General features: G+C 43.1%; 1 long non-coding RNA gene across 1 annotated transcript in view; it reads right to left on the bottom strand.

The window, feature by feature from the left end:
- The window catches only part of LOC120755950 (uncharacterized), a 49,546-nt gene that overhangs the window by 13,342 nt on the left and 16,057 nt on the right, over positions 1-20,147 (bottom strand). Inside the window, exon 2 of the long non-coding RNA XR_005701948.2 lies at positions 5,662-5,780. This is a non-coding gene — a long non-coding RNA (uncharacterized LOC120755950). The remainder of the gene's footprint in view (positions 1-5,661; positions 5,781-20,147) is intronic.

Genomic DNA, 20,147 nt, shown 5'->3' with positions numbered 1-20,147 from the left:
GATATTCTCTGAGAATTCGACATATGTAAATGACTAAAAGTGTTTCCAAGCATACTTCAAAGGCACAGGCTAGTTTGTTGCAGCCCAGACACTTAGAGTGTATTACACAACTGTACTGATGCATTTTGGACCAATTCCACAGACCAGAAATCCCCAGAGCAGGCAGGAGCTGCACTGTCAGCTCCACTGTCACCTCCCGTCAAGAAACGACTCCGCACTCAGGCAAATGGTAAGGGATTCCATGACTGAGAGAACAGATTTTTTAGTAATAGATACCGCTTCATGTGAACTTTAATTTGCCTGTTTTCAATTAGCTTGTTTATTCTTACCATGCATACTAATTTGAAATTGTGGTTTAGACACATTTAAATAGCGTTCGCTAATTAGAAAATTAGAACCTGGCAAATCGCATGCAAATTACTGATTAATATACACAATGTGAACGCTCTTGGCTCCATTTTTCCAGCAGTTATTTAACTATGGAAAACTGAAAGAGCGCAGGGTGTGAAACCTCCCTGCACAGCATAGCTGGGGCATGGAGTTGCTTGGTTAGTCAGTTGTTTCGACAATTAAATGAGCCACTCTATTTGCACCAACAAATCAAAGTCTTGTTTTGAGTTATATCTGTAGTGAAGACTGAGAGAAGGAGAATTTCAAATTTCCAGTAACTTCTGCAACAACCATCCTGTATATTTTTTGCAAGGGTTGGGAACCACTGGCAGAGAAATTTTTCTAAGAGCTGTGTGGCAATTGAAGACATCACGTTTGCATGCTAAGGCTACCCCTTTTTTAGTCTCAGGCCAAAGTAAGCCAATAATTTTATTTTTTAATTGCTCACATGTTACTCACACGTGGATAAGTTCCCTGAAGAGTATTCACTGAGCTTTTAGTTCTGTAATGCACAAGATACAGATCTCAGATTTAGCCTCGAGCCTTTTTCCTCAATGGTTGTCAAAACAAAGTATAAAGGAATTCCACCTGAAATTGACTGAGTTCCAGTGAAAGTCAAGACATTTCGCACTACAGAGAAGATAACCTTGGAAAATCCCCTTGTTTCAGAATAACAGAGGCCAGTTTCCCTTTGTTTAGAAACCACAACTGACTTTTTAGGCAGGATTTGTGTTCAATCGTGTGTATTATTTTAACAAATTATCTTCAGGCGGGAGGGAGCTTCTTGTTTTTAAGATAAATTCTTTACAGCTCCAATTGTGGCCACCTACAGACCAGGTTTCATGCAAAACCGGGAGTTCCTATGTGAAAGGTGAAACAAGGGAGCTGCTAAGAGAAATAACTAAGTGTAAGATGTGGGGATGAGAATGTGCCAAACTTTACAAGGGAAAAGAAACAAACCAAAACAGCTGATAAAAAGGAAGGGAATTACTGGTATGCTCCTTTCAAACGAACAGAAAATACATATGCTAAAAAGGCCTGTCTGTTGCTGGGACTCCCTGCAGCATGAGGAGCCTTCTCAGGGGCAGCTATGACTGTAAAAGGACTGGGGATGCTCCCCCATGAAAGGAGGCAGTGCAGAACTTCTTTCTCTCTTACCGAAGCAGAAGGAAGGACTTGGGTTTTTTTTTAAAATTTGTGTAATGTGAGGCAGCTGAGCTAAACACTCTGAATAACCCCGACTGAAATTTTAGGCACTGGTTCTACACACTCTGCCCTTTTGCCTGAATCTTGGGAGTCCTGCCAAAATCAGCGTGGTTGAATACACACCTCAGCTTTCCGAGGGCTGGGATCTGGCTGAAATACATGCCAGCCCCTGCTGCACATGCTGCTTCAGCATTTGAGGTCAGTCCTTGAAAGGGAACATCCAAAACAACATGAAAATTTAGGTCAGATAATGAAATCTAAAACCTGGATTAAACTGATAAACTTCAGAGAAACAGATTATCTTTCAGCCAGATGTGTGAGGGCAGGTACTGACAGCTGGGAGAATTTGAAACGTGGAGTAAAAGCCAACAGAAAAAGGTGAGACTTCTCCCTTGGTAGCTGAGTGGATTTAGTTTGTGCCAAAACACCCTCATCCTGCCTCTGTCCTATCCACTGCTGCCTTCCATCTTCCAGGAATGCACACAGCACAAGCTCTGGAAGTTTAGACACAAATGTGGTGCAGGAGGCAGCCTGAAAACTCTTTTTCACCTTAAATTAGGTGAGCCTCAAAGCAAGCAGAAGAAGACACGACAAGGATCCTGAGCACAGAAGCTGTCATTGCCATCCAGTTTGAATGTGGTGATCAAGGACCTTCAAACAAGTGAAATGTCTTTCAGTGAAAGGGATAAAAAGATGAAAGATATTTTTGTAAACAAAAAAAACAAAGCTGTCACATATAAAATTACTTCAGAGTGGAAGACGTGTTTGGAGATGTTTTCCCAGTTTGATCTGGTATTCATCTAAACAAAGTAATGGCACTTCCTATATTCTATATTGTTAGGGAAAAAACCCTCTAAGTTCTTCTATGACACGTGGATTTAAGACCTGGATATTTACATGAAAAGACCTGCAAGTAACTTTGCATTTTAGGTGGCCAGTTGAATCCTCACTCTTTGAATCTGTAAGCAGGAAAAAGCTAGCACTGACTTTGCTGTCTTGTTTATTAAAAAAAAAAAAAAAGGAGTTGAAAGGAGCAGAGAAATAGCCCACATGAAACACATGAATAGTTTAATGACAAACAAACAAACATGTGAGGAAGCAGAGTGCTGAATGGCAGTATAAAAACCAGAAAATCCTCTACAGCACCTTCAACCAAAGGGAGAAAGCAGTATGATGAAGGAAAGAAGCAGGAAAGAGGAGAAAAGATGGTCATAAAATATTAATAATTCGAAACCCTACAGTAGCCAGGTAAAGAGCAGAAGAAAGGAAAATAATTGCATTCATCATCAAGAACAGGTTCCTGAGGAACTGATTCACATTAAATCATCCATGCAATTGTTTTCTGAATCAAGGCCTAGAAATCAAAGTTCCAGACTTGCAAATGCCTTTGGGTGTCACAGGATTGAGCACAACCTTTTGCCAAGCAAGTTGCCCAGGGGAGCCTAAATGAGTTATCTGGGATGTGTGTGCTCTCTACGAGGACAACTAAAGGGGCAACAGCTCAGGAAAACCCTAAGGAGCCTCGGGAAAAAAACACGACTAACTGAGGAGTCCCCTTGAACAAAGATTCTGCTCTGACCTGAGCAGTGCCATCCCAGGTGTGAGGGGAGGTTCTTTCCTGTCAGGACAGGTGTTCAATGTAATTGTCCCCAAATAGTTGCCTCCAGGCTCTTTCCCTGACTGCCATAATCCCAGAATTGAACCACAGAAGCCAGGTAACAAACTGGGAGCCAAGAGAGTCAGCCAAGCAGAGAGGCATCTCTCTGAGCCAGCAGGGATTTCCTGAGGACAAACCAAAAAATCTCACCTTTCCCAGCAATAAAAACTAGAGGAATATGCCTGCTTTGATTAGCCTCTCCCCTCCACAAAACCACTTCCCTTAACCCTCCTCTTCAAAGCCAAGTAAAATCTTCTCCCTCCTTCCTTTTCACTATCCACATTTTTATTATCTGGAAGTTTAAAATACAAAAAATACAGTGTCATTTACTGTCATCAGCTCACCCCAACAACCACAGTATTTTTTTAATGGACAGGGAGAGAAACAGTAATACCTTTTGAAAACATGCAAGGATCTAGCTTCTTCACCAGATTTTAAAATTACAGTCTGAAAATGAACTGCATGCTCTAGCTGGAGACTTTTCCAGGGGAAAAAAAAAACCAAAAAAAACCACCAAGATGTTTTAAGACACTGCTTTGTAAAACTTGCATAGAACCAGCTGCAGTCTATCATATCAAGTTTTCTTCTGGATTGATTCCCCCAGAAAGGTTTCATCAGCTTACAAGCAGCAGGGTTGTCGTTTCATTTCCCCTTAGGTTTCTGCTGTGTGTCAAAGTAAGAAATTGAGACTAAACAAGAAAACGTGGGGTAAAGTTTAAGTACCTCTGCTGTGAAAGCTGTTAAATGAGAAACAGGCATTGCAGACTACAAGTGTCAATTAGGAACTGGTTCCAAAGGGAAATTACATATTCACATTGTTTCTGCCTTCTGGATTTTTGTTGACAAATCTGACTTTAGGAAAGTTATCCTCTAGTTGCACATATTCCTGACACTTTTCCTTTGCAGGCCTGTCAGAACAGACATTTCACGTGAAACTTATTTGCCTCTATCATTTTCAATTAATAAAAAAATTCAAACACCATAGTAAAAATATCGATCTGCCTTCCCACTCACTGCTAATCTGGAGTACTCAGTTGTCATAATGAATTAATGATTTTGGAAATCTCTGGGTTTTGGCACCCAAATGTAAGTATTTCAGTGAGCTCTGATCTGTGATTGACCACCAGGTGCAATGCAGTCCCAGAAGTCTCCCTTACAGATTGTAAATTGCATTGCCTTTTTAGGAAAAAAAGAAAAAAAGGGAAAATAGTTGGTATGACTGGAAGCAAAACATCTAGTGAATGCTTTATGAATCAAAAATGGAACATTATTCCAGAGTCTTCCAAAAAATGTTTTTAGGAGCTGAACTAATTCTTAACTTCTCCTGTGTGGGGATGCAATTGCCAGGGGCAATGGTCCTGCCTTTGAGCGACAAGAGCAGAGGAGAGCTACCATCCCTGGCAAAGCTCTGCTGCAGGAACATCCCCAGCTTTTGGGATGGGTTATAGTCTGTTCCAAACCCCAGAGCATGGGTTAAAAGGTTTTGAGCCCAGCACAAAAGGCTTTGCAACAATAACAAATCAATCCATACAGAGCCCCAGCTTTTGAAAAATGGCTGATTGACTCCTGAGTGGCTGGAAGGGTGTAGCTGAAATTGAAATTCGGTCTTGTAATTCCGTCTCCATATGCTATTGTAATTCCATCAGTCTCCTTTCAGCACGCACTCCTGGACTCCTTCAGGCTGCGATTTCATGTATCACTTACCCCCACACTTATATCTGAAATCAGGGAAGAGACTAGATCTCATAATGTGTGGCATCATGCCACTGTGCTTCCCAAGGACCAAAAATACCCTCCCCTGCCCCAGCACCAGGATAATTGGAATGCACTGCCATCAACACAAGAGTCGATGTTTCTTCTGCATCTGCATTCCACATGGACTGTGAATTTGACAAGCTCCCATAATAATGGAAAACATTTCCGACAACTTTCAGAGCTAATATATTCTGATCCCTACAGAGCAAATTTTCTGAAAGAGAAGTGTATCAATTTACAGCTAAGGGTTGGCAAAGAAAGGCAGAGCTTTCCACAGAGAGGAATATAACAGTGAAGACACAAAGGCAGAGAAAAGTTATTTTCAAAACTTTCAAGCACGCATTGTGCCTAAAGCAAAGTTTGCATTTCCCTTTCTCAAAGGCCATTAAATTCCAGGGAAACTTGGGAACACCGGCTTGAATTAGAACCTTCAAAGACTTTTGCAGAGGGCCTGTTCAGTTACTGGCAAATTAAAAGCTGAGAGTTTCCCTGGAATATCTGTCCCCCACACCTAATTACACACAGAGAGGACAGGAACCCCTGTCCAAAGTCCCACGTGGAATAATAGTTGCTGGAAAGTAACAAAACACACGTGGACTCGGAAGAGACAAGTGGGCATGGACAGATCCAGAAAAAAAGCCACAGAAACTCACCAGGACTGGAACAAACAGGTTCAGGACTGTGCAGGAATGAAGGACAGCAACCTCCAGTAAGGCAGGGTAACAGAGGAGTTCCTCTTCTTGCTCATCTCGTAAGGAATTTTGTTGTATCACTGTGGCAGAAATTCAAACACAGCCCTGTAATGGGATTTGTCTCCTGACACTGAGCAGAGCACAATCAAAACAAAGCTGGCAAGAGAATGGAAGTCCAATATACTGTGGGGCACAAGATGGCAAGCAGCCCCTCTCTCCTGCAGTCAGCAGCCTGCGCAGATTTATTTGGTCAAACCCTTCAGATGACTCCAATTTCTGTGCCACGAACCAAAGTTTCTGCTCCTGTGGGCAGACAAACCCATGCCCTTGCAGCGTGGGCAGACATCAAGAGCCTAGAGAAAAAATTCCACATCCAAAGTGCGAATTTAAAATTTGCTTCTCATGTTAATGCGAAACAACCCCAATGCTTTGCTCTCCAGACGTATCAGCCTGTCCGTGTTTTTGGGGAACAGGAGCCATTGACATTTCTGGATCTGGCTTGACCTAACACCATTCAAACTAACTCTCAGTCTGACAAGAAGAGCTATTTCCACTTGTTGTCTTATTTCATTAAATTTGAAGATATACCAAAGGTGTCTGTAGTAAGAAGTGGCCTTGACATTATGATATTCAACACCAAATGAATACTTTCCAATAACACTATTTATGGAGCTGAATGGTCAGCACATATGCTCACACTGGAACCAGATGCCCACATTGTAAGGCTCAAACTCGACGGAAGGGCAGGATAAATATGACACACGGCTATTCTGCATGTTTCTCTCTCACATTTCAGGCTGCCCATTGCAACTAAGTCTGCAAGGGTCTAGTTATCAAGAAAAGGAGAGATGCCATCCAGAAAGTGGCACAAAAGCATAATGCCCATGTTTGCATTTTAAGCTACGAATGCACAAGTCCAAAGAAAAGACCTCCCCAGGGCCATTTTTCTGGGAGAACATTTCTTTCCCTTCTACTGACCATTCACCAGCCACAAGGAATCCTTGGAAAAATGTATCTAAGTCCCCAGTCTTCTTGAGCACAGATTTATGGGCTTAAACATCATTATGCTACAAAGTTTGCCTCAGCAGCCACTTTGATGCTACACTTGTCACCTAAATGAGCAGATGGAAACAGACAAAAACAACAACAACAACAAAAAACCAAACCAAAACAAAACAAAAACAGTACTACTAGTAGTCAGTTGTGTCCTGTCAGTGTGCTTGGACAAGACAGTAAACTTTAGGAACAATTCAAAGGTTCTCACTATACACTGCACACAATCTACAAATTTTGCCCTTGAATCAGCCCAAGCAGTTAAGATACATTGCTTAAAAATGAATCAAGCTGGCAGTCTACAAATTTCAGTCCTGCTATGAGCTATTGATTCTGGTTTTCATAGCAATTGTCACCAGTCTATAAATTTTTAGTTAAAGGAAGAGAACAGGTGAGGCAGAAAGCTTTTGCTTAATTTCACTCACCTTCTCTCCTCTGAATAAAACCAGCCATGTTTTCTAGAGTATTACATCTCCTCCTTTTTCTTGCTGCCAAGGCTGTCATTTTTTTTTTTTTTATTCACACAAGCACACAACGAGGCAGCATATGGCCTATTTTTCTATGACAAAACTTCTGCAATTACACCAAAGAACTCCCCGCAGAAGTTTGTGAGAGCAGCATGGCAATGCTTGCGCTGGAGCGCTGCTCCTGGTGGCCCACCCCTCTCCCCTGCTTGCGGGCTCTGCTCACAAGCCAGAGGGGTTAGTCCTTCCTGTTCTGCTCAAAAGGACAGCTCTTACCAACTGTGCCCTTTGCACAACACGAAAAGAGCATATAAACACAGTTACTAGGAAGATTGGGGTTTGCAGTGCGTGCTTGCACCTTTGCAAGGCGCAGACACAAGGTGAGTCGTACTCCTGTGTTCTGACTATTAATCAGCTGCAAACCGTGCACAGAGCCAAAACACTATCCTCCCTTTAAAAAGCCTCCCAGGACTTGTAAAGAGTGATGAAACCGACACAAATGTGAATCCTACACACCGCCTCTGCCTCACGGGCTGCCAGACTCATTAGCAAGTTTTTAAGTCACCTTATTGTGGATGTTCTGTGGAGGCCCAGCAGCTTCCTCTTGCTGGTAACGCTCTCCAAGCAGCCTGGTGCTAACTCTGCTCTCCCTATCAATGCTGCTCACTTGACAACATTGATTTTTGCCCTTCCTCTCCACATTTCCGTTACGATGAAAAAGCCATGGCATTTGCATTGGCTCCTTTTTCTGTGCCCCAGGATCATCTGTGGAGGAACAGGCACGGTGACTCCAGGGGAGTTGCTGAAGGGAACAGAGATGGGCCAGAGAGAGAGACTGGTGTCACTGACCTGGGCATCACACAGAAAGAGCATCTCAAACACTCCTGTGGCTATGCACACACATAAAACACCTACTGGTAAGGACAAGACTGAGTTATCCCTTTCTCTGTGGGAAAAAAAAAAAAAAAAAAAAAAAAAAAAAAACTCTTGCTTTATGAAAGAGATTGTACATTGAGCACGTTCAGGCCACAGCAGGTCCCAGCTGGCCTCTGGTGGCCGTGGATTGCACCCAAGCTGTTCTAGTCTCTGCCAAGGCCAGAACAAAGTCAGGCTCAAATCAGGGAGCCATAAGTGTCCCTTCAGTTTTTTATTTGCACCCAGTGAACAGAGGGCATCTACAAATCTTGGCAGAAAACCTTAGAAAGTTTCCTCCAGTTTTGGAAGTAGTCAAATAGGATTGTTGTTTTCAAAAGGCTTCTGGAAAGGGTTCAGCCTATTCTCATGTGCCTCTTACCACTTTCAAGCCTTCTGCATTCACTGTCAGTGCTGACACGTATGGAAGCATCACCACCTCTCTGTCCAACTTTTGGAAAGGGAAGAATATTATCCCACTGTATTTTAGAGAGACTAGGTGTACAAGAATGAACGAATCATGACAATTCCTAAATGCTGAAGTACAGCCTGGGCTCTAGGAAGTGCAGTCACTGGGCCCTGTGCTCCCACACCCTCTTGTGTGAATCAATTTGCCACATTCCAAGGCTTGCAACTCCAGTACTGCAGTCATTGAACCCTGAAGCAACTACAAAATCTTACCAACTGTTTTAAAAGCTGCAGCAAAAATTCAATAGTCTCAATTTGTTCCAGGAAAGCCTCAGCTTTAACAAAATTCCCACTGACCACAAAGAGAACAGTAATATCCAGCCCTTCCTTTCCTTGGAGCACAGTCCTAGTACACCTCTAGGACCTGTGGAACCATACTTTAAATTATCTCAGAGGAGACCCATGAAGAGGCTATTAAACAAGTGCTAAACATGATTAAAATTCCTTTCCATTTAAAAGAGCTTCTTTAATTCTGTCTCTCAGGTGGCTAATACAAAGCTTCAACACATGATTAACAGGGCATAAGGAAAAAACCCTCCAAGCTATTGTTTTAAAATAGCAGTGCCTGTATCCTACTGATTCATTACACATAATTCATTCCGGAAACAAGGATGATTTGATCTGGAGTCCTTTATGTCCTTGTGCCTCTGGACAGTCAATCTCCCACCTTTACCTATTTCAAGATGCAATTTGATGCCGCATTTTCAGGTTGCACACACTGATATACTCCAAGAGAAGACCTGCAAATCCCTTTCTGTACACCCTGTGTTTCCAGAAACACATTACCATTCCTCTGCCAAGTGAAATGGTGTCTCTTGGCGCTCCCACCTCTCCTGCCACTGAACTCTCAGCTTTGGGAAAGCGTATCTGCAGAAATATCAAAGAGCTACAGAACTGCCAGCACTGCCGGCAGATGTCGAACAGGGAGAAGCCTGAGAGTGAGCACAGGAGAGGCAGGATACACTCTGAACTCTATCATCATTTCTCAAATTTCATACCTTTCGAGTTGTAAAGTAGGTAGATTTTTTTTCCCCCAGCAAAGAAGCTAAAGGTCCATGCTAAAAATATTGCACACAGCATTTTCGAAGCTGCTTTTGCAAACAAAATAACAGAATAAAACCTGATGCATCAAGTGGTATCAAGTTACTTTTACATATTATGTAAAAACATACAATAGATACAAAATGTGCAGTAGCTAATCTCAAATTTTATCCTTATTTACCTCAGCAGAACTTTATGTTTCCTGCGACAGTCTGCGCAGCGTGTGAAACACAGGGGTTACTTGGATTGAGCACTGTTAATTTAGAGTGGCATTAACAGGCTGTTAAAGCAGGAAGGTAAGCGTGCTGCAGCTCAGACACACCAGGTGATGGAGACAAGCATGGGCTGGGAGATGTTTGCTGAGGCAGAGGCTGCTGGGGAGAGATATTTTGTTCTGAAGTGACAACATCCTCCTCTCAGCTGAACTCCTGAGTCCCTGCCTTGTTGTCAGCACCTTCTCCTCAGTGAGATAAACCCCAAAAGCCAGAGCCCCAGGGAGGGCTGGCTGGACACAGAGATGCCAATTCCTGCTTAAAGGAGCTGCCTGGGAGAGGCTGGGTGCCCCAGGGGTCCAACACCCCTCCTTTTCCAGTAGAATTCCAATGCTGCTGCCTATTGCAATGGTTCTCTATTTTCCTCCCCCTCCCACTTAACCTGATTAGCCCATTTGGGCAAATGAAGCCAGATTTTAGTGGTTCTTCAAAGATAAAATGTCGAGGATATTCAAGATCTTGCTCCCACTAAAATACACGACAGGAATTTAAAAAAAAAAAAAAAAAAAAAAGTGCAGAATAAAGCAAAAATATTCCAGTGATTGTTATCAGAATATTTTCCTTCTGTAAGGCCAGGGGCTGGTACTCAATATTTACTTAATTAATGGTAAATAAAAGAGGAGAAATATTCCAATCCACAGAGGAGCTGGATGCCCAGGAAACTTGTAACAACCCCTAGCACCTTTCTGCATCTTTGAAAATGTTCTGATTATCAAATAATAATAGTCAATAATCTTTTGCTTTCCTTAGCTCTTGCTGGTCCTCTGGTGGGACTGAGGGTGAACACTGCTGTCTAAGGATAAGATCATTCTCACTGTTTTTGTTTTGTTTTTTTGTTTTTTTTTTTACAGACACCTGGACATTTGAGTTAGTAGCACACCTTTAAATATTTGAAAGCTATCTTCTTAATACGCTTTGAAGAACAGACAGCAAACCCCCACCTCCTATGCTGAGCTTAGTTTCTATTTTTAATAAGTTGTGTCTTTTTCTTCTACCTCCCCATTGCTTCTTTTTAATATTTAAAGGGAAAAGCAAAAACCCCGTAAGCAGCTAAATGTTAGGTTATACTAAAAAGAAACTTTATATTGTTATGACTCTAAAATGAAGGGAGGCATAAATTAGAGTTTTCAGCACAGCAAAAATAAAAGTTATTTAGACAGAGAAATTCATACAGTAGAGGTGTATGGAGATTACTTTCTTCTTTTAAATTTTGTGAAGCTAAATATATTGTGATACATAGACAAATTCCAGCCTCTAAAGAAAACAGAAAGAATATGTATTTCTGAAGTGTCTCTGAAAATTTATAAATGATGATACATTATGAACTTACCTTTTAAAAAAGGAGAAAATGTACTACAGAAGAAATGGCACTTTATATGTGTTCATTTTTGGATAAGCAAGCCCAGGCCTTTTGTTGAACATCAATTGATTTTAAGTACAGGTTTTATACAATGCGAGCACTCAGGATATTTCTCATTTTTAAAAATTCATTATAGGAAGCCGAGAGATAGATTTAGAAGAGAACACAACACATATTTGTAAAATAATTGCAGTTTATTGACCAAAGCCATTAAAGGCACTGCAGACAACAGCATTACTTGACAGTCCTCACTGAGTTATTGATTCACTGTTCTCTCCCACAAGCACAGTTGCTCAGGCTGTGTTCAGTTTTCTGAGCACAAGGCAGAAGGTGATGCCTTGGGAAGGCTGATCTGGAACAGAGACTGGACAGAGCTAGAGAATGAAGTAGAGATTTATTGAAGGGCCTTTACGATGCACCTTGGGCAGGACAAGAGCCTGGCCAGAGCTATACCCAAGGTGGACCCAAAATGGTCACAAAATGGACAAATGGTCACGAGGTCTCACACTTTTATAAGTTTTTTGGTTTATTTGTGTCTTGGGGTTTAATTGTCCAATTACAGCTTTGGGCTGTGAGGTCTCATCCTTCTTGTTCCTCCCTTCAGCCACGGCTGCTTGTACTTTGGGGCCTGAAAATTGTACTCATTGTCCTTGGTGTGCAGCAGGAGAAGGATTTGTTTTGTCCACATATTCTGTGAGGAAAGCTCACTAGCACTTAATATCAGGCTCAGAATTATAGCCCTAGGCAGCACAGAATCTGAAAAACATGAATGTGGGCCTGATATTTCTGGGTCTGAGAGATTTTAGCCTGTTAGCAGCTGCTAACCTTTTCCCAAGGGAAAAGTTCTCAAGAAAGCCTCTTCTCAAAACAATCTTAGTAAACAACTATCCTTTCCCAAAACAATCTTTCTCCATGTGGTGTTTTGCTGCTTCTCTAATTTCACCAATGGATTAGAGAGGTGTCGTTCCTATTCACCAATCATGCTAAGTCTGTATCCGAACACCTTATAAAAGGTAGCAAGAATTAAACAAAGCTTTTTTCTATGCTCTTTGCCTTCTGAAATACTTGGAGTCTCTCATCTTTCTTTCATGTCCTACAACGACACATGAAATCCAAACTTAAGGCCTCAAAGGCGCCTTTTCGTTGGCACTCTTGCAGCTGCTGTTGGACACCACTCCCCTGTGCTGGTTTTGGCAGGAAGGTGCTGGTGTACGGCGCCTGGTGTGGCAGAGACACCACCCCTGACTCAGAGGTGTGCTTGCTGCGAGCACAAGGGCTGCATCTCTGCAGCAGACTGTGGAGTCCCCTCCAGACCCCTGCTTTGGTCTTGTACTGCCATCTTAAAAAAAAAAAAAAAAAAAAAAGACAGGAAAGGCTTGCAACAGCCTGTGTATGCAATGGTCTTGACACTGCTTGCAAAGGAGCAGATCCTGAACTCTGAGCTTCCTGATGGAACAGAACACACCTGCAGGTCTCTTCCCACAAAAGAGTGGATCTTAATGGGGTGAAAAATCTGAGAGGAAGCCAAAGTCAGCTGGGGAGAGCGTGCTCCGATGAAGCAGTGCTCACAAGGGAATTCAGTGGGGCAGGAGGGCCGGGAATGCAGAGATCTAAACGCAGATGGGCACCCAACTCAGACTCTGGTTACAGCGGAACCAAACCCCAGAGCTGTAAGAGGTTTCAAGAATCAGGTGCCTGTGACAGCAGACAAGGAGCCCTTGGGTTTCCCCTGCCTGCTCACATGAGCTGCAGCCAGGGCTGCCCACGGGTGCTGGGCATGTTCTGGTGTGGGGACCACTGCAGGTGCTCTGCCCCACAGCTGCTCTCTCCGGGCAGCAGCAGCTCCTGCTCAGCCTCTTCACAATGCTCACTGCTTTGGAGTGACACCACAGGCCCTGAGATCCAGGGAAACCCCCAGGAATGGGTTCCGTGGAAATGAAGCTCCTGCAGCTCACTGAAGATGCTTTAGAAATAGTCCACTGCTGTAGTCCAGTGGTTGCTCTGCAGATGGCCACAGCTGCTGCAGCCCTTGGAGGAGAATAAGACATTGCTTCTTGTTCATCCTGAGCCTGTTTGACAGAGGAATTCCCAGAGAAGAGCCACACTTCCTAACTCCGTGCCACAACACAGAATGCATCATCCACCATTAAAAGCATGATCACAGGCACTTATTCTTCAAATTACTTTTCTTGTTGCAGATTAAATGGCAAAAGCATGAATGGGTTTATTTCAGAATAACTATCAAGAATGCAGTCAGACACTGATCTAATTTTCTGGACTGATTCATGGCATGTCTGGAAGGGAAGAACCGCTTGATCCCATCTCAGCATGAAAGCTGGAAAAGAAGAGTTTAGGGATCTCTGTCTTTGCTGTAATGTTGTGAATGAAGACACGTGCACAGGGAAAGCAGCAATACCACCAGCACAGGACCCAGACCTGCTTACAGTTATCTTTTGACAGCTTGGTGTCAGCCTGAACTTCCTTCAATTCATTTTAAAAAGCTGCTGACAACAACAACACATTAATCACTGTGAAGAGGAGTAACTCCAGAATGAAAAGCACTTGTTCCAAGTGGAGAAGGGTATTCATAAAGTAAAACCTTTCTCATTGCACCTTTTACTGACTGGGCTGGCATTTTCCACTGGTGCCACATTCTCATCAGAATTCCCACTGAAGTGCTATTGCCTGGTCCAGTCCCATCCCCACACAAATTGCCTGAGTTGATCAGCATCAAACTCCTCTATTGTGAGAAAATCTTTTGATCTGTGACAATTTCAATGGAGGAAAAAAAAAATTATCTATCTATCTATCTCCAGTCGTGTTCTAGTTAAAGAACTCCCAGTGACCAGCAGGAAATCAGTGCTGTGGAAATGTGGTATCCCAGGAGAACTGACCCAGAACGCTGCTGCTGTCAGAAGTGAATGACAGATAGTTCAGGCAATGGCAGAACTGCCTTCTCCCTGGACTGAAGAGACAAGTGTCAGCTGAGAAACTGGCTAAAAAGAAATCTAAACCAGGTGGCTTCACTCTCTCAAGGTCCAGAAATGCCAAAGAGAAACAACCTTGCAATGACTCTAATTAATTACGGCACGTGGGAACCTGCCAAACAACTCAACCATAAAACAAAATACAGGCTTCTCTACCCACTGTGTTGGGGCAGAGGGATGAGAGCATTTGATTTCTTGTATGGAAAACAAGACTCGAGAACAGGCTTCCAAGCCCAAAACTAAGTGTTTAAGAAATAAAAGTAATAAAGTAATGGTACTAGTTGCTTTAAAAGGTGCTTAGGTCCCCATTTTACAAGCTCATGGTCACTGCTGACATCCTGCCGGGTACAGCTGGAAGCAAGGAGTTTGTCTGATATTGGCACTAGGCAGTGGGGCAGGCATTGGAAGAACCCCACTGTTTTAGTTTGAGAGAAGACAAACACAAACTGAGGGACAACATCAGAGTTCGAGCAGACAGCTGGTGAAAAGGGGGTGAAAGAAACAACAGCTTTCATGGCATGTGTGCAGAATAAGCAAGGGTCTTCCAGCTTAGATAAGGCAAGGAGCTGGGAAAGCCAAGACTTGAAAACTTATCAGTCACCAGCTGAGCAATGAGTGCTTTGACCTGTGATAGGAACTCATTCCTACTCTTAAACAAGAGTGTTTTTAGCCTTGGTGTGCATCTCCGGGGAATAATGCCTGAGAACTGACTGCATGGCAATGGACAGAACTGAGGGAATGCCACAAAACTGACAGAAACAGTCCCTTAGATCCCTTGGTGAATTCACATCAGCAGTATTTACACCCATTGCGTGTTCTCTCCAGCTAAACACACCAGAGAATGTGACTGTTGGCAGGAATCAGGGCAAATGGGCAGTGAATAATAAGCTCAAAGTAGAGACTATTCACAGAAACTGAATCTTGAATTTGTTTTCAGGTCAGAAATGCTGGTGACAGCAGGCTCTGCTCACCCAAGCAGAGACAGGCACAGACTGTGGCTTCTCTGTCTGCTTTTTGACTTTCAAAATATTCCCTCACGTGGGTGCAGGCCCCACCTTACTCTGTTCCCTGAAATTAAAAGGTGCAGCAGTCTGAGCTGATTCAAGGAAGTGATAAGAAGAGACATCTGCCAGAAAGATGACTTGTTTTCAAATGGTTCCTACATCTGGTCCAGAGACACCTGCAACAGCATCTGTGGCCATTAGGAGTGGGTGACAGTGCTTAGGATGGAGCTGCTGAGAAGCCCATGATATAGATAAGCAAAAAGAACTTTGTATCCAGCCTCTTTAGCTTGCTGCTGCTCTAAAAGGAAGCCAGAGCCTCCGTACGTGGCATTTCCTCATTTTTGTAATGAAAAACTTAATCAGTTGGATCAGCTACATGGGATTTTAAAACCCTGGCAGAAAAGAAACTCAGATTTCACAACTTTCAACACCTCCTCAACCCTACAAAATTTAGAGAATAAAAAAAGTGCTTTGCAAAGCTCTCTCAGTCTCCCTTTGCTGAAGTCTCTATGCTTTCCACTGCGGTAACTGTCTTTGTTTCTGTTTTCAGGGACTAGAGAGAAGTCCCTCACTTACCTGCACTGTCAGGGGAGATTAATGCGAGGTGGGAGCTGGAAGAGAGGGAATTTAGTTTGCCTGTCTCTGTTCAAGGTCATTCAGCCACTCCCTTAAGGAGCCTTCTGGCACCTAAGCTTTCCCACCACGGGAATTACTCCCCACTGCATTTACCCAGAGGTGATAGCAGCCACTTTCCTAGGAGCAGCCACTATTCCAAAGCTCTTCAGGGAGCTCTCAGCAAGACCTGACTGCAGCTTCTCTCCCTGCCTTACACTGTGGCTGCTGTGACCCCTTCCTGGCTGTCCCTGCTGCACAAGGAGAGCAGAGCTCCTCAGGTGACCCTCCCTTTCTGCTTTGCCTGGGAGCTGCAAGCAAGGATTTGCTTTAGCTGGGGAGAAGTTTCACTCCTTGAAGGAAGCTGCTGTGGTCTTTCCTCTCCACAGAACCAGAGTTCCTTCTCAGCTTGCCAAGAGTATTGAGTTTCCTTATTGGCTCAGGCTTTTCAGTAATCACTGAGACTTTCAGGTGATCAGTGTATTTTTAGATTGGACTCTGCTGCATCCTGCTACAACAAAAGGTTCAGGGCTGCATTTATGGAAAAAAAAAACAAAAAAAAACAAACAAAACCCTCTTGTCATTATTTTTGAAACAAATTCCCTTTTGTTTTAAAAGCACACTTGGAACAAAAGTAAATAGCTGTTTCACAGCATTATTTTTACCACAAAACCATCTCCAGCCCAGAAAAGGACTTTCTAACCTCGTTTGGAGGCTGTTACACCTATGCCTTAAGTACAGGAGTTACTCTTTACAGCAAATTATTTCATCACAAGGGGATGTGTTGGAGCCTTGGTTTAATGATCTGTGTGTACAACACTTCCACAGCTGATAATCAGGTAAATCTGTGTGTCCAACCCCACACCAACACACCTGTGCAGCTCTGCTGCTGTCCATAATTGCCTTTTTCAGGAACCCCAGCAGCATGAGGTCCCTAAATCTCTCAAGCCTGCCTGAGGGCACTGGTTCTTTTCTTCAGAGATGTATTCCTTGTCATGATTACCAATATCCCCTCCCACTCCTGAACTATTTCCCACGTGCTGTACATCTTTTTTTCACCACTAAATGCTGGTATCTCTAATGAGATGCTGAAACCCAAAACGGGACAAGGGTTTTGTTGTGCAAAAACATGGCACAAGCCAACACAAGGGAACTGACTTTCCCTTCCTGCAAATATCCCATCCATCATTCTGACAAGCAGGCTGACAAGAGAGGAGCAAAATGTCACAGACATCCTTTAGCAGATTATGTCTAATTGACCATTTCTCACCCCCATGAGGCAGTGCTGTATCTGACAGGGTTCCTTTACTCACTGAAAATAATCGGAGCCCGAACCATTCCCATGAGGATGTTTTTCTTTTCTTCCTTTACTCACAGTGCATCCATGCTGTGCACACACACACACACACTCATCTGGCTACATCCTCACAGCACAAAAATAACCACAACTCCACTGCAAAAGGAGAAAGAATGGGTTGGCCTGGAAGGGACCTTAAATATTATCCCGTTCCAACCTCCTGCCATGGGCAGGGCCACCTTCCATCCTCCCAGGTTACTCAGAGCCCTGTCCAGCCTGGCCTTGAAAATTCCCAGGGATGAGGCATCCACAGTTTCTCCGGGCAATGTGTTCCAGAGCCTCACATCCTCATTCACAGGAAAGAGCTCCTTCCTGGTATCCAGTCCAAACCTGGCAATAAAGTTATTCACACACACAGCATATGTGAGCTGAGATGTTTGAGCAAATTACCTTTGTTAATACATAGGATTAATTAATCAGTGTGTTAATAAATGGTGTAGACATTTATAAATCCTTTAGGATTTATGAAGCGTTTAGAACTGTCAGCAACAAGTTACACCCAGAGCAGTATGGGAAGGAGCAAAATGGACACCTACCAAGGGTGGGAGTTAGCCCATCTGACCTAGGAACTGGATTTTCCCAGTTACCTGAGCCCTTCAGGTCTGAGAGATGCTGCCTCTCTGAGGATCCACAATGCCCTGAGAAGGTCGTGTGTACACCAAAGCTCACAAACTCACTAAAGCGCTGCTTTTTACCCCCCAGCATGGCTGTCTTCCAAACTTCTCTTATGTCTTTGCACAGTGACTGGCAAATTTTTCATGGCAGATTTAGATTCAACATTTGCCAGGACTATAAACAAGATCCCAGTTAAATTCCTTAAAATTTAAACCAAAATGTTTTACCTAACCTCCCTGTTAAAGTTGTAAAATACTCCCTGAATCACAGAAAACAAAAAGAAAAAAAGAAGAAAATTAATTACTGCATTGCATGCTGACTGCAAGTTCCATCTGGGAGAGAAAGAAGCTAAATCTGAGGACATTTACTGCAAGATAAATAAGCCTGAATCCAAGAATTTGCAGCTAAAGTAAGGAGTTAACTACCACATTACTTCTCACTCTTACTTACTCAGCCCCAATCAATATTTTGCTGTTCACTGAAAATCAAAAAACTCAGCAGACTGATGGCTGGGGCACTCCAGCAGCGCATACAACACACAGGTAGTGGTCTTGTCAAGTTAAGGGCAGCAAAATCACATCTCTCACATCCTGGATATGAGCTCTTAAAGCTGATGCATTCAGTAAAATCTGAAGGGTAGGAAGAAAATAGCTTTGCTCTCCTTTCACCTGCCTGGTGAGAAAGAGCTGCTTCAAGGACCTGTTCACAGCAAATTGTCCATCCATATAAATCCCAAGCTAACTTTAGAGCCAAGGACAAGAACCTGAGGAGGGCTCGGTCAGCTCAAGCACACGCTGCAGTGCCCTGCACTGAATTACCCAGCTCCCTGCAAGCAGCTCCAAGACAATTCCCTCCTCCCTGCCGCTGAGGCAGTGCTCGCTCCGAGCCAAGCGCTCACAGCTCAGCAGCCTGGCTTCACACCTGACTCAGCTCCCAGAATGTCTTGTCTTTCCTTCCCCTTCCACAGCTCTCACTCCAGTTTATTTTAAGCCCAAAGGTATCCAAACAATACGAGAACTTTTGGGGGATGCTGTTCCGTGCATGATTTAGTTTCTCTTGTCGTTTGGATGCCTTACAGGTACTGCACCGACTCTCCAGAAGGAGAGAGGGACTGGAGGAGTTATGTTTGTATTAGTTATCACCTTCAATGAAACAGATTAAACACACTAGAATTCTGAGGAACAAGCTTCCCTCCAGCCTGGCTGGTGGAACACAGCTCCCTTCTGTGCAGACAGCACGACACAGACACAGACTGCCTCGTTCCCCCAGGAGCCTGGACAGGTTAAAAGAAGGGAAAACACATTTCCTACCTATCTAACACAATGCAACACAGAGAGAAAGAGAGATGAATTGCTTTGCTTTAGTCTATCACTACCTTGTCATAAAGCACTATTAGCCTAATGCTTCATTCCATGGCAGCCTCGCAGCAGTGCGCTCTCTTTTGGGGGACACAAGCAAGCGGCTCCAAAACACATCCTGCAGTGGAGGAATCCATGTTGGGGTTTAAATTATCTGCCTGTCTTTAATCTTAATCCAGGAAGCCATGGAGGACGTGCTGGTTATTTAGAACTGGGCTGGGGTGAGCTGCTGCGAGCAGGGTAATTGGAACTGTATTTCAGTCTGTCTGCCACTGATTTGTGTAATGGCTGATGTTAGCTACGGCATAATCGCGGCGCTAAATGGAAAAGAAAATAAAAATGCATTAAACATATGTTTTTATGTTGTGTTTTATGATCACGTTTTTTTATTGCGCTTTCAAATTCTGTTGTTCCTTCCTTTCTGAGATCAATTTACTTGCCTGGCAGCGGTTTTCTCTATTAAAGCTCGAGAAAGCTGATCTGCTTTCTCTTATTCTCTTGATTATAGGAGCTTTCAGCCTGAGAGCTACTGAATTTTAAAGACTGAGGTCTGTGACCTATTTTTAAAGCTGTTGTTACAAAAAAAAAAAAAAAAAAAAAAAAAAAAAAAAAAAAAAAAAAATCTATGCATGCAAATTTTTGTCCCTTAAAAAGTAATCTTTATTTCCTAGAAAGATTTTTTTTCTTTCCTCTATTAATTTTTCAGCATATACTGTTAATTCTTCAATCCATCACTTGTCATATACTGTTTTGGATATTTGACAATAATTGCAGTTAAGTGATTTAGTGCTGCCTCAAATCAGGAAGGACACGGCATGATTTGCCATCATACCCACTATTTCCTCTCCTTTTAAAGGAGAAAATACTCCCAGACCTCACTGTTGATTTCTGTGCCAAGGTGCCTTGCAATTCCTGCTTCAAACACCTATTTGTGTCCCAAAGTC

The sequence above is a fragment of the Hirundo rustica genome, chromosome 8 (genome assembly GCF_015227805.2).
Source record: "Hirundo rustica isolate bHirRus1 chromosome 8, bHirRus1.pri.v3, whole genome shotgun sequence".
Taxonomy (NCBI): Eukaryota; Metazoa; Chordata; class Aves; order Passeriformes; family Hirundinidae; genus Hirundo; species Hirundo rustica.
The sequence above is the reverse complement of the archived record's forward strand: the minus strand, read 5'-3'. Positions and strand labels throughout refer to the sequence as shown.